Source organism: Camelus bactrianus, chromosome 25 (assembly GCF_048773025.1).
Source record: "Camelus bactrianus isolate YW-2024 breed Bactrian camel chromosome 25, ASM4877302v1, whole genome shotgun sequence".
Classification (NCBI taxonomy): Eukaryota; Metazoa; Chordata; class Mammalia; order Artiodactyla; family Camelidae; genus Camelus; species Camelus bactrianus.
This window is the reverse complement of record NC_133563.1, coordinates 32,926,305-32,939,995: the sequence shown is the minus strand read 5'-3', so window position 1 is coordinate 32,939,995 and position 13,691 is coordinate 32,926,305. Positions and strand designations below refer to the sequence as shown.

The 13,691-nt window shown below is 41.7% G+C and overlaps 1 pseudogene; it reads left to right on the top strand.

Moving 5' to 3' along the window:
• The window catches only part of LOC141575046 (small ribosomal subunit protein uS8-like), a 28,934-nt pseudogene extending 15,563 nt beyond the window's left edge, over window positions 1-13,371 (top strand).
• The last annotated feature ends 320 nt before the right edge of the window (window positions 13,372-13,691 follow it).

The following is a 13,691-nucleotide window of genomic DNA, read 5'->3' as shown; positions in this document are numbered from 1 at the left end:
GCAGAAAACTTTTGCCGTCTCATGCAGAAAGGTAGCAAATAACCTGTGTTATTTTCATACATTGGAATCTTAACAGTTAAAATGGATGAATAGCAATATAAATCTCAAACTGCTTTAAGTGAAAAGAGCAACAAGAATGAAACAGTATGATACTATTTATGTAACTTAACTATTACTATGAGTAACTGTGTGTAAATCATGAAAGAATTACTAAGGAGGACATCCACAAACTTCAGAATAGTCGTGAGCTCCGGGGAAAAAGTGGGATGGAAGCTAAGACTTTTGTCAGATTTTCATTCTTAAAAAGAGATTCAAGGAAAAAAATTGATCTCGTAAAACAAATGAAAAAAGGTTTTATTTTACTAATATTTTTAAATTATTTCCCTAAATCGGCTTAGCTTGGAATTATAGAATGATTGTGCTAAAGACCTCAACTGCTTCAAATTCCTCAAGTTCTCTGTTAAGAAACAGGTCTGGGTAGGTGAATTGCCCAAGGTCATGCTGAATTATTAACCAAGAGGTTGTTCTATAAGGAAGTGTGTTAGTGCTGGCAGGGTCAGTTATTTTGAAGTGTGGAAATTTGAAAGTTGATTCTTTAGAGAAGAAGGGCTATGCTATACAAAGTGTAGAGCACTGAGAGATTAGATGAGTAAGGAAGAAAGAAATGTTCTGACAGTTCATACAGCCAGCTCTTTTACTAACAGTAAAGCATTGCTGGGGGGTTAATTTTCTTTATGTTGAGGGCAGGCTGCTAAATCCACCTTAGCATTTTTTAAATGCTTTCTAAACTCTAAATTAGGGTAAAGGGTTACTAATACGAATCACACTGAATTCAGGTTTCTAGTATATAAAATTTAATGATACCTTCCCTGCCAACATTCAGGGATTACTGGGAGAATCGAATGAGATAATAAACATTTTTTTAAGAAGAAGAAACCTTTTATAAATGTTAAAATACTATGTAAATGAGACTTACAAAAAGTATTAACATCACCCTGACTGTGATGACACTCATGTGGGCTAATTATAATTGTGAAGGGAGAAAAAAAGATGCTTTCTTGGTTTCCTGAGACCAGAGGCAAGCTCTGTCAGCTATGAGGGCAAGTGATTAACATTCATTTAGCTTTTTCTTTGTAGCCTGTGCCAGGTTACAGGAGAGATAAGAGAAGAATAAGACATAGCTCCTGCCCTTTGTTTCCAATTCACATTTATTGAGCCTCTACTCTGTCTTAGGTGGAGAGGAGCTAAGAACTTAATATATTAAATGTCCTCATATTTGCCTGACAAGGTATTACCCTTTTTTCTCATATGGAAACAGGCCCAAAGATGTTAACAGAATCTAGTATCTCCAGAGCTTGCATTTGAACCCATTATTTCTGACTTCAAAACACCTGCTTCAAAAAACAATCTACGATACAAGAAGGCTAGGATGCAAATGCTATTAAATAGTCTGGTGAAGAGAAACAGTATTAGAGGAGACAAGTGAAAGCAGACACTAGGGTGGGCAGGAGCAGTTAGGGGAGGCTTCTCGAAACAGGTGGGACTTTTAGGAGGCCCTGGAGGATAGCTGGAATTGGATAGGTGAAGAAGAATGGATGCTGTCAACAAGGGAACGTGGTAACTATGGTTATCATTTACTGGGTTCCCTACCTTGTTGGGCCAGTGTGTGTCTTGGAGATGAGAATACTTGCTGGCTGTGCTGCCTCTGCAGTTGGTCCCAGGACAAGAAATCAGAGTGACTGAACCTCACTTGTTGGGGGTGGTTACGGAGACAGCAGCGAGAAATGATGGGAGATTCTTCTCACATCCAGAACCCGAGAACAAGGCCCAGCCTCAGGGTCAGCAAAGAGCCTATGCTGTAACACCCATAATTTTGTAAACATACCACGTCAAAGAACTATTGAAATGTTTTGTGAATGGCAACCGACTTTTTTAAGTCTGTCATTTTATAATTCTTTTTTATTTTGAGGGGGAGGTAATTAGACTTATTTCTTTTCTTTCTTTCTTTCTTCCTTTTTTTTTTAATGGAGGTACTGGGGATTGAACCCAGGACCTCGTGCATGCTAAGCATGCACTCTCCCACTTGAGCTATCCCCTCCTCCTTAAAATTTATTTTTTCTTCCATCTTTATTAAGGTATAATTGACATATGGCACTGTGTAAGTTTGAGACATGCAGCATAATGACAAATAATTACAGATACTGGGAAATGATAGCCACAGTAAGTTTAGTTAACATCCATCATATCATATAGATTTTAAAAATGTTTTTTCCTTGTGATGAGAACTTTTAGGATCTACAGTCTTAACAACTTTCAAGTATACCGCATAGCAGTGTTGACTGTAGTCAGTATGCTGTGCACACATCCCCAGGACTTACAACAGGAAGTATGTACCTTTAAAAAAATAAAAAGCCTTTATAAAGTAGCTATTGAGGTGGGGTGGACAGAGGTTGCTGGGATTCCGAAACACTTGGGTAAGAATCCAGGAGACCTGGATACTATTCCTTTTCCCTTAACACAATTCACTGATTATATGTATTTATACATGTGAGTATCTTGAACCTCAGTCACATTTGTCCTACCTTTTGTGTTGTAGGTATAAAATAATCGATACAAGAATCCTTTGAAAAAGATAAAGGTTGACATAGATGATAAGTTTCATGTTCCAACAGCACTGGCATCATTAATATTGCAGAAGTGATAATAAGGAGTTATTGTAACATGTGCTCTAATACGGTTTTAAAGGCTTTTCCCCTAACTTTAAAAGGCTTATAAAATAGGTATCTGTGTATTTTTCATTTCTTTCGGCAGTGATTTTTAAAGAGAACTAAGTCATGTCCTGGTAGCCCAACTTTCCAAATAAAAGTGGTCACCGGAGCCAAGGGAAACCTCATTCTGGAACTAAGGCACTGTGAGTGTTGTAACTGCTCATTCTTCATGGTTTTAATAAGAGTGTCGATGGTAACTTCCCCCGCCCTGTGTGTTTTCTGCTGGTTACCAGCGTCAGGAGGGGATGTGAGCTACCAAAGGAGCGGATCCCTGCACCTTCAGTGTATCCCACACTGCATTTACCTGTCCAGCAGTGCTTTGAACACTTTAACCCATATTCCACCAGCCAGTTTTGTCAGACTTCACTTCTTGTATTGTTAAAGCAGTACACAGGTTTTTGATGATCTAAAAGAAACTTTCACCAAAGTTCAAACATAAGGCACATGTGTGTGAACTCACCTGCTAAGCTGCTTCCCCGGCTGCCCTCTTAGTGTGGGAGGGGCACAACTAGACAGCTGCTAAAGTGAGCCCACCTTCCTGACTGTCCCCCTCTATCGCCACTAGCCTCAGCCAACTCTCCAGTCCAGCCATTCTTCACCACTTTTGGTTCTCCAGACAGTCCTTCTGTTTTGTCATCCTGTGCCTTTGCATATGCTGCTTTTCTGTTGGGAATGCTCCCCCACCCTCCTGAATCTTTACTGTGATGGCATTTAATTGTCCTTGATATGATCTTTTCCTAGATACCATCCCTGCTACCCTTGTCTGGGCATCCAGACCACAGAACTTAGTACACTATAATGGTTAATTTATTTGTCCAATTCTCCCAAGTTGCAGGTGTGTTCTTTTTGAGGGCAGGAACACATTCTTATTTGATTACATGGTTGGTAATCACTAATATTTACTAAATGGATAGATGGACAGACAGAAGGATGGACAGACAGCAGAAGGAATTTACCAACAGACCAAGTGAACAAAGTGTCTCAATACCTTGAACCGAGAAGAGGAGTAGAAGGAACTGACAGAAAAAGAGAATTCTCTTTGTATTGCCTGTAGGTTAAGAGTGAACCTGACACCACTTCCCAGAAAAGTCATCACTGGGTTAGTTAGCCCGAGGGAACAGTCCAGTGTGAGTCATGCCTTCTCCCCATATCTAGTGCCGTGTATTTATAGCTAATGCTGGTAGTTTGTCACTTGTTAAACAGCAAATGAAAGTGATTGCATAAAGGCCAAGCAAAAGACTAATGGAAATGGTTTTAATAATTAATTTTTAAAAGGCTTATGAATCACAGTTCAGCGAGGAAGCTATAGAAACATTTAAGCTGAAACTCAGCTAAAGGGTACTGCTCTTTGAGTTGTTCTTCTGGGGTTAAATGGGGGTAATTTGAAAGCTGGCAGGAAGAAGGCCAGTGATACATCGTTTTGCTTGCTTTTTTTTTTTCCTTTTAAACAGCAAACCATATCCTTGAAAGGAAAAGTGTTTTACATTTGAGTGCTGCAAGACAATGCGAGTCAATGAAACGTGCAATGCAATGAATTGGAAATCTGTGTTACTTAATATGTATTATTTTACTGTACAGCACAGTTTTCAAAGTCATTCAGATGATATTTAAGCTTCCCTTTCCTTTTAGCCTAATCGGCACATTACTTCTCCAGACAATTATCACAGAGAAAAAGTTCTATGGAGGTTTTCAACTTATGTTTTCCCCTTCCATATATGATTCCATCGGTGGGTCTCAATGAACTCTCAGTAAAAGGTTAACAACATTAAAGTCATCCATGCAGCAATTCCCCTCTGTGAAAGAGAGACGGGGAGTTGCATTTATTGACTGTCTACAATGTCCAAAAGACCATTAGGCGCTTTTTCATGAGGTGTCAGGAAATCTTCACAGTTACCCTGAAAGGCTCTCCTCATTTTATAGATACAGAGACAGTCTTGGAGAGAGAGGACAGGCAGTTTTCCCACTCACACAGCATGTGGCACAGATAGGGGTGGGGCCAGGTCCATCTGGCTTAAATCTCCCATTTTTTTCCCAGTGTTTTACTATGTTCCAATGACCACGCAGTCAGAAACCTTGTCATCAGATGTAAGTATGTTACAGGAAGCAGAAGAAGGGCCCTAAGATGTTAATTTCCTTTCTCCAGCTCTTTCTTTCCTTCCTTTGGAGAGGATGAGCACCCCGCAGCCCTGGCTCCCCTGTCACTGATCTATTCAGGGCACAGACTGATGCTATAAAAAGATGATAATTTACATTTCAATAGTAATTCAAGAGTTTACAAAGAATCTGCAACATCTCATTTCACCCTCATTTTACAATGGAGAAAATTAAAATCCAAATAGATTTGTGACTTAAAATCAATAGCTAATGAATAGCAGAGGACTTTTAACTCAGTCCAGAATTCCTGTTCCGGATACTCTTTCCACTACCTTCTCAAGTGAGAACGTGTGTTTTCTATAAGGGTGACGAGGACGTTACTCTCCAGAGCTGCATTTGTTTCTTCTCTTATCCTGCAAAAAGCTTATCCTTCCAAGTTGTGGAATTTATGAGCTTCATACTTGGCCTCACTCACAAATCTCCCGTAGCCTGCTGTAATTATCTGGGTGTGCAGATGCCATTCTCCGTCAAGAAACGTCAAAACGATTCTCCAAATGGGCGTAGTGGAACACGCGCAATGGTTAAATCATCCTTCTTTCTTCCAAATAATAGGAAGGTGGTCCTCAGCAGAGCAAAGAGGAGGCTTAGATTATTACACCCACAAAAAGAGAGCTTCCAGCCCACTTTTCGCCCTGTGACTTTTTACATCACTGCTGCCGAAGTCCATCAGCTCAGGAAGCCCAAGTCTTCTCCAGAAGGTGTCGGGAGAGGGGGCTGTAGCGGTTGTACGATCTCACCTTTACATTTTACTTTAAGAAAATGAAGAGGAGGGATGGCCTTGACATGGTTTGCCCAAAGTGAACAGCTAACGACAGAATGGGAAACACTGGATTTAAATCACAGGAGCTGGTGTTAGAGCAGCCTGCTTCTTTGGACCTCCTTTTCCATATCTATAAAATGAGCATTGTAATGCCACACAACGTTGGTGAGCATGTTAAGTCAGATGATATGCGGACAGAGTAACTTGTGTTTGTATATAAGTAGACTCAGGGGTAGCAATTTAAAAAAGAGCTGGAAACGTGTATAATAAATAAGATCCAGAAGTGTGATCTATCCACAGCCAAGAAGGTGGGTAGGTAGTGTTAATAAAGACCAGGGGTTGGTTTAAAGATTGCCATTTTTATTGGAAAATATTTGCTGAATATTTGGAACATTGGAATTTGGAACAAATATTGGAAAATATGTTTTAATCATAATGCTTTATTCAAGTTACAGCTTCTGCTACTTTGATGATAAAGAGGGTAACGCAAGGTAAGTCTAAAATCTCCCATCTCTTTGTACCTCTCAATATTGAAGATGCATACTTTGATGTATTATTAGAATAGAATAGACAACAGTTCTTTATTCTATCAAATAATTTTAACCATTAGGGGCTCTGGGAGGAAATAATAATAAGAGGAATTTTCTCCTTCTGGTATTGGAAGACTCAACCATTTTATATCCCAGGTAAACAACAAAAAATCTGGACCAAAATAAATTCTTAAAGAGAACTAAAAAGATGATGAGGAACTGTCAACTGAGATCGGGGGAAAAGTAGAAACTTCGGATGATAAACGCAAACATTTCGGTGCTCTTCTGCCACAACCATAATAACTGCCATCACTCATTTTGTACGTTAAGCCATTTAATCTTCCAACAGTCCTATGAGGTAGATACAGCCATTTAGCAGGTGAAGGAACTAAGGCACATCCCCCAGTGGGTTAAGCACCAGAACTGGGATTCAAACCCAGGCGGTCTGGTTGCAGAAGCTATGTCTTTAGCCACAACACCACAATGTATCGCACAGGAATTCACCTACGTCTCTGAATGACCTCAAGGAGCAGAGTTACCCTGCAGCTCGATTGGCAGACTATTACTGGAGAGAGAAATAAATATCCATTTTCTTAAAGATTCTGTACCTTTGTTATAACAACCCAGCCTTCACTTAACCCGTATGTGAGAGGAGTTTGAGTCCCAGATAGGAGAAATTTCTTCTTATTTCAGGGTCGCATAGTAAGGAAGCAACAGAGTCAGGACTTGAACCAGTGTCTTCTGATATTCTATGCATCATACACCTTCCCTTGCTTAATTCATGAACATGTAGTATCATCTCTGCCAGAGTAATCACTCAAGCTAGATGTTTCTACACGCATTTCTTTGGTACAAGGCCCAAGTTACCATTTCCATGGCCACAGAGACACAATACTGTCCTTACTTTCAGTTTATACTATGAAAATTAGTTATCCTCTGCTGTGGTCTGAATGTTTGTGCCTCCCCCACCAATTCATATGTTGAAATCCTAACCCTAAGGTGATAGTAATAGAAGGGGACTTTGGGAGGTGATCGGGTCATGAGAGCAGAGCCCTCATAAATGGGATTCGTGCCTTATAAAAGAGGCCCAGAGAGCTTGCTTGTCCCTCCCACCACGTGAAGACATACTGAGAAGTCTGCAGTCAGCCACCAGGAAGAGGGCCTTCACCAGAACCCAGCTATACCGGCACCTTGATCTTAGACTTCCCAACCTGCGGAACTGTGAGAAACACATTTCTGTTGTGTGTAAGCAGTCCGTGGTACCCAGTCTGGTATTTTGTTATAGCAACCCGGACAGATGAAGACGTTCCCCTAGACTTTATGTATATGCCTTTGCTGTGGGCCTTAATCAGAGACCCACATATAAAATGTACGTTCTAATCCTGGACTGTTAGCTTCTGAAACTCGGGGACATGTTTTATTGACTTGTTTCCCCTGTGTCTTGTATGTAATAGAGACTTTATAAATATTCACTGAGGGCTAGCTGAATGACTGAATGAGGGAGGAAAGAGCATGAGAACAAAAGGTGGCTCAATTTCAGGTCACTCTCCAAGGAAAATTTAGGAAGTGACTTCCATGTATGTAAACTCACACTGCACAGCCAGGGTCAAGGTCTCCGGTGTGCAGATCGTATTACTTAACAAATATTATAAAGTTAAACAGTAGCTAAAATAGCTTAGCTGTAGTGTGGAATGATTGGTTTCCGCAGCCTTGCAGCACAGGGCGTCTGTTTCCCACGTGAGCTGTGAGCAGTAGCACCTGCGTCTCAGGACAGCGCTCTCCCGTGCGCGGTTAATGACGCTCACTTGGTAAGCAGGTGTTTCTAAAAACTCTGTTTTTCTTGATCTCACACTGCATCCAGGTGCTGGCAGCCATTAGATTTCAAAAACAAAACAAAAAAAAGTGTACTGGTGGTGGTGAGGTAAGTTTTATAGTCTAAATGGTATAACTCCTCGTTTTCATCAGAGTACAAGGTCTGTGACAGACCTGGGTTTGAATCCAGTTTCTCCTGCTCAAAAGTCGTATGATTTGGGGCAAGTGTCATAACCTGGCTGAGCCTCATTTTCCTCGTCTGTAAAGGAGAGAGAACACCACAGTCTCCAGTGAGCTGGTAAATGTTTAACAATTGGTTCTCAGGGAGAAAAAACAATGATTTGTAGTGTTTGCTGATTTTCATGGTGTAACTTCCCACCATGGCCTGTTTCAGGCTGCCAGTGTGATGGCCCTGAACACAGAATGGGAAACAGATACACAGTGGAGTGCGCCATTAAATAATGTTTCCACCATAGTAGATGCAGTGACCTCTAGGGCCGAGATGACGGTAAAATATAGTGAAAAAATTAGGAAGTGATGAGTTTTAAGTAATTATTACTTTTGGTTTTAATATATATATATATTTAGATACCATATATATATATGTAATATAATGTATAGTTTGATTTTTAGTAATGGCTGAATGTAGAAACCAGTCACCAAATTCCTAACAGTTCAACAGTTGTCCCTCATGAGCTGCATACCAGTTGCCGGCACCCAGCTGCCCATCTCCAGCTCTTGGATTTCATAAACAGGACCGCAATGAACAGATTTCTCCGTGGTATCTACCCACATCATAGGATGTATGACTGGAATGTGACCAAGGATTGTGCCAGATGGTTTTCCAGAGTGGCCATACCAGCTTATTTTCCTTCCCACAAGCAGTGCCCATGGGTTTCCACATCCCCTTCACAAGAGGCATCGTTCCAGATGAGTGAGATGTGGGTGGACGCTGCAGTACTACGCAGCACTGGAAGCAACAGGTAGGCATCCATCCTGGAACGTGGACTCGTCATAAGCATAGTACTTAGTGATAAAAAGTAAAAGCAGAATGAGATTTATAACACAATACTATTCATTTAAATGCATACAAAGCAATAGGCTTTTTAAAAATACAAATAAAGAATGTGCATCAGATATATTTGGATGGTGGCCCACAGAGGACAGGGTTCATTGTCTCAGCGATATTCACCAAGCATTATAGGGGATAGTATGTCTGCAAGCATCCAACATGGTATTTGCCACTTGATCTTTTCCTTTGCCCTGGCCAGGCAAAAGCTATGCTGATTTTATTAGCCACATTCAAGGCTGTACTCTTAACTGCCTTCAATGATCTGTGCAAGTTTGCATATTTAAATGATTTATTTTCCGGAAAAAAATACATGGATCCTTTGTTTACTCTATCTCCATGGTTAAGCAGCATTTCTAATATAGGAGCTACACACAGCGGTCATCGAAGCTAAACCCGTCATGGCCAGTTGGCCTGTGTGTTGCCAGTATTCGCTGTAACAATTGCCAAGCAACAAGCAATTTCAGCTCTGTCTTATGTATATTATCCCACTTAATCTTCACAGAAAGGGTTTGAAGCTTAGAGAAGCCACATGTTTTGCCCACGATGAGAGAACTAGTAAGGTAGGGGCTGTAGCTGCCCAGCAAGTCCAGGAGTGGCCGGGTGCTCTGCCAGGGAGAGAAACTGAGGCTGACGGGGACTTAGCTGGTCAGTGTGAGGCCGCTGGGCTACACATCTGCATCTCAGTTACTCTCTCCTGCAGTCTTTGTTCCAAGGCAGGAAGCAAATATGACCACAGTGATTACCCTGTAAGTGTGAATTGTTTGGTATTTAAATAAAGGTAAAGCTGGTGAGGACCTTGGAGATTTCAGACACCCCCTTGCCTTTATTCACACGATTTGAATAACAAGTCATAGAAAATTCAGGTTTTCTAATTCGCCCAAGGTCATACAGAAGATTGTCCACAGAGCCAGGGCAGGAAGCCCAATTTCCTACCTCTTAGACTAGGTGTGGTTTAATAGATGCAGACAGACGGGAAATCCTAGAAACAGACAGGGTGATTAGCTAGCTGTAAAGCTTAGACAGGCCACTGGACATTCCCAGGACACTGTTTCCTCAGTCAGAAAAGGGCTACTACCTCGTAGGGCTCACATGGCCCCTACGGCTTTTGAAGAGGTCTTTTCGTCCACCCATTTATGTATTCATTGAACAAATGTTCATAGAGGCAGCTTCTGTGTTCCAAGCACTGTTCTAGACACAAGGATGCCGTAGTGAGTATCGCAAAAATCCCGACACGTGTGGAGCTTTCATCCTAGTAAATGTATATTCAAGTAGCTAAATAAATAAATGTGTCAATCAAGCAATTAATCAGTGACCACCATAAAAAAAAATAGTAAGTCGGAGTAAGGATATGGAGAGTGATGGAGAAGGTTAGGGAAGGCAAACATAGGATACGGGCAGAGATCTATGTGAAACGAGGGAGCAAACCATTCCAAAGTCAGGAGGAAGAACTCTTTAAGGAGAGAGACTAGTAAGAAAGAGGCTCTAAGATAGTAATAAACTTGGCCTGTTTCTAGCCTCCCATGCAACTGAGGGTGACAAACCAGGTAACCCAGTCCTGACCAGTGAGACTTGAGAACACATTTGCTAAAGAGTATCTGGAGAACAGTTGCCTCCAAGTTAGAGAGGAGCCTCTTTTCCACTGAGTCTCGTTCCTTTCTTCCTGTCTTAAACATGGTTATGTGAGAGCTGTGAAAAGCCATTTGTAAACATGAGACAATGAGCCTGGGGATGACAAGCAACTTTTCTGCTCTTCTCCAAACAGAACCAAAGATTGGAGCCAGGAGAACGAGATGCTTAGAGCTCACTCCTAAACCAAGCACAGAGAGGTTAAGTAACTTGCTCAACATCACACAGCTAGCATGATGTAGAGCAAGGACTTGAACCCAGGAATTTTATTCCCAAATGGCTGCCTTTTTTTTTCTTTCCTGCATCTTTTTCCTGAACCACAGTCCTCTTCTCAGACTTCTTCCCTTCCTATGCTCTTCCTAGGCAGTCGGACCCAGGACCATGCTTTCAACCATCATTTTTAGGAGGGAACTCAAAATCTACATTTTTAGTCCCAGGTTCTCTGATGGGAGCCAGTCATTCACCCTCAAATTTCCACTCGATGGTCTCATCAGCTGTCTTACTAGAACCTTGTGCCTAAAACTGAATACACTTCTCCCTCCAGCTCCTCCAACTATGTGTCCTTCCCTTGATTTAGTTCATTTAGGTAGTGAAAGCTCAGTCCTCCAAGTCACCACATGGTGTTGAGGACAGAACGTGGATTTTGAAATCAGACAGACTTGGGTTGGAATTGATAAGCAGCATCACTGTGGGGGCTGAAGAAATAGATCTGGGATGAGCTTCCAGGAAAAAACCCAAGTCACACTGCTGACCCGAGCTGCCACGGTTGCTGCTGGTTCTAGAGCGTCAGTGCCACTGTCCTGGGCGACGGGAACCAGCATAATCAGGAAGCAGCCACCGCAGCTCCAGCCCCGTGGTGTACCTGCTACGGTTCACCCCGCAGAATAGGAGCCCTGCTCCTTAACTCGCCCTGAGCCTGTTTTCTCTTTCCATCAGATCAGTGGTGCTCTGCCACAGCCATCAATTCCACTGTCTTTCCAGTTACCATTTTAGCGTTTCTAGCTAGCATTCACCCTTCTCTAGTGCCAGAAATGTTATACCAGGAGTATGTCCACGTCTCTGGTATCCCATCCCAACTTACTGCCTGTGACATGTTTACAGCTTCCTCCGCCCATTCCTGCCATCCTTACTTCCTTACAGGTGTCTCCTGAAAACCCTCCCCGACAAACTCTCAACATAACAACCCTCTATGTCAGAGTCTGCACGCACGGGTCTCAGTCTCAGGCAGTTGGCACTGGAAGTGGTCCTAGGAAGCTGACTCTAAAATGGGATTTTAATGGTTACCAGAGGGGAAAGGTGGGGAGGGATAAATTAGGAGTTTGGGATTAGCAGATACAAGCAACTATATATAAAACAGATAAACAACAAGGTCCTACTGTATAGCATAGGAAACTATATTCAAAACCTTGTAATAACTTATAATGAAAAAGAATATGAAAAAACATATATGTGTAACTGAATCACTGTGCTGTACACCTGAAACAAACACATTGTAAATCAACTATACTTTAATTATATTTTTTAAAATTTAAATATAAAAAAGTGGGATTTTAGAAATGGACCACTTGCTGGTCAGCTGGCAGTGAGGACCCCAATGAGGTGGTGCAGGGAATACTGACTGACCTTGGCATATGGTGGTGGAGTAGTCATTTGAGGGAAGGCGTGATTCAGGCGTACCCCGAAAGTGGCGGTTCTGGAGTTGGGTACTCGGTCCCTGTGGCTCTGAAGCCTGTGTTTCTACTTCAGTGCTGTATTCCAGCTGTGTGGCCTTGGCTGAACACCTACCCCTTTCCTAGCTCTAAAATTCTACAGCTCTGCCTTGAGGGGACATATTACCTGACAGGCTATAATGGCAAAACCCAGTAATGTCGTAACTATTGCCAAGTAGCTGGTTCTCTTTCTTTCCAGTGTTTGTTTCCCGGGAGGATAAGCACAGGTGTGCTCAGCCATCGTCATACTGTTCAGGCTCCCTTTGGCTTACTTATACACGAGAGCCCTGTTTCTCCTCCTGCACGTGGGAGATAATGGATGCTTTGGCCTGAAGCGTGTAGTTCACTTAACAGTTCAGAGCCTCTTCCTCCTCCACCCTGCTTCCCCCGGTTACCAGATTGCTCTGTGCCTCATTATAAAACACACACTTCTTTCCACTCTACTGACCCCAAATATTTCATCAATTCACTTGTGTCACTGAAGGCAAGTGTTTATTCAGGCTGGCGACAGACAAAGGCTACTTTGTGAGGCTGTGACTGCAGACAAGCTGACCAGATTACCTTTTATAAGACAGGATGGTTTTTATTTGCAAAAAGGCAGTATCTTTTGTAGACATGCTATGTCGGTGACACAGTTACACCAACCTAACATGCAGTCTGTTGTCATCTTTACCTGTATTTACTCCAGTTTTGTCCATCTGTTGTCACTGTATTTACAGAGTTGTACTATCGTGCAGTTATAATTTTGTATTTTGTTTATTTGACTTACTTCATAGATTTTTCCATTCTCTTCACTATTTTAATTGTCGCTTTATATTCAGCAAGCATTTGTTGCTTCACTCAACAAACACATACTTACTAACTACTCAAATATTCCTTTGTGGGTTTCTCCCAGTTTTTATTATTGTGAATAATGTAATAAATATCTCTGTGTACATACCTCTCTTAATCTTTTGGATTATTTTCTTAGGATAAATTCCCCAATGTGGGATCACTAGGATGAACATTTTTAATAGCTCTTAAAGCTAACAAACAGCCAACCATGTGTGACTGTATCATTGAATCTATTTTTTCATGACCCCAGTCATTCAGGAGATAAAACCCATAATTTCTCGTAAACGCAGGACCCTTCTGTGAACTGGCTTTTTCCTGTCTCTCCCCCTCATGTCTCAACACTCCCCATCTTTCCTTTTCCCTCATTCCCACCCGAACAAAGTGTAGATAGGTTTTTCTGTGCAGGATACCTTGTTTCAGAGATGA